Source organism: Histoplasma capsulatum, genomic scaffold, assembly GCF_000149585.1.
Source record: "Histoplasma capsulatum NAm1 scaffold_4 genomic scaffold, whole genome shotgun sequence".
Lineage (NCBI taxonomy): Eukaryota > Fungi > Ascomycota > Eurotiomycetes > Onygenales > Ajellomycetaceae > Histoplasma > Histoplasma mississippiense.
The window spans coordinates 34,082-35,745 of NW_001813979.1; positions in this window are offsets into that span (position 1 = coordinate 34,082).

The following is a 1,664-nucleotide window of genomic DNA, read 5'->3' on the forward strand; positions in this document are numbered from 1 at the left end:
CCCACGTTCGACTAATGTTTGTTTTTCTGTGCTTAAAATCACTCTCAGAATGAAGCCTTTCATTTTTTTTATATATTTTGCTATTTTAATTTACTTTGTTGATCTTGCACCGCTTTGCGCCGCTCCGTTGCCTGGGGTGAAAATATAGATATTTAGTTGGGTCTGGTTGGGTTGATGGCTTACCCCATCAAACATCGCACCTCAACTCATTGACTTTGACACCACAATGTAACCCCTTCCCGGCGGAATTATCGCTTTTGATTTGGATATGTTGTATTTCATATCCACTACGGCCTACATGCAAAGTTTGAAGTCAATTGACTCCGTGGTTGATTGGACGTTCAACGTCTGAAACCAAATGGAATGTACGTCCAATCTGCCCTGCTCTGATTGGTCGGTTTTCTAACCCTGAATGGAATGGACGTCCATTCCACCCCCACCTGTTGGATAGGTTGATGGGTTCATCCAACGGGTTCGGGTCCAATGGGTGAATGGGCTCCTTGGACGGGTTTGACGTCCAACGGCTTTGGGTCCAGCGTGTTCGACTAATGTTTGTTTTTCTGTGCTTAAAATCACTCCAGAATGAAGCCTTTCATTTTTTTTATATATTTTGCTATTTTAATTTACTTTGTTGATCTTGCACCGCTTTGCGCCGCTCCGTTGCCTGGGTGAAAATATAGATATTTAGTTGGGTCTGGTTGGGTTGATGGCTTACCCCATCAAACATCGCACCTCAACTCATTGACTTTGACACCACAATGTAACCCCTTCCCGGCGGAATTATCGCTTTTGATTTGGATATGTTGTATTTCATATCCACTCCGGCCTACATGCAAAGTTTGAAGTCAATTGACTCCGTGGTTGATTAGACGTTCAACGTCTGAAACCAAATGGAATGTACGTCCAATCTGCCCTGCTCTGATTGGTCGGTTTTCTAACCCTGAATGGAATGGACGTCCATTCCACCCCCACCTGTTGGATAGGTTGATGGGTTCATCCAACGGGTTCGGGTCCAATGGGTGAATGGGCTCCTTGGACGGGTTTGACGTCCAACGGCTTTGGGTCCAGCGTGTTCGACTAATGTTTGTTTTTCTGTGCTTAAAATCACTCCAGAATGAAGCCTTTCAGTTTTTTTATATATTTTGCTATTTTTATTTACTTTGTTGATCCTGCACCGCTTTGCACCGCTCCGTTGCCTGGGTGAAAATATAGATATTTAGTTGGGTCTGGTTGGGTTGATGGCTTACCCCATCAAACATCGCACCTCAACTCATTGACTTTGACACCACAATGTAACCCCTTCCCGGCGGAATTATCGCTTTTGATTTGGATATGTTGTATTTCATATCCACTCCGGCCTACATGCAAAGTTTGAAGTCAATTGACTCCGTGGTTGATTTGACGTTCAACGTCTGAAACCAAATGGAATGTACGTCCAATCTGCCCTGCTCTGATTGGTCGGTTTCCTAACCCTGAATGGAATGGACGTCCATTCCACCCCCACCTGTTGGATAGGGAAGGGAAGAGGGAGCTCGACCGCGACCGGGCCACTGCGGGCACGCGGAGGCGGGAGCGGGAGCACGCACGGGCGGCCAATCAGGGAGGGGTATAAATCAAAAAGACACCATCGATATCAGTCCTAACTAGCGCCGGTGGCGTGAAGC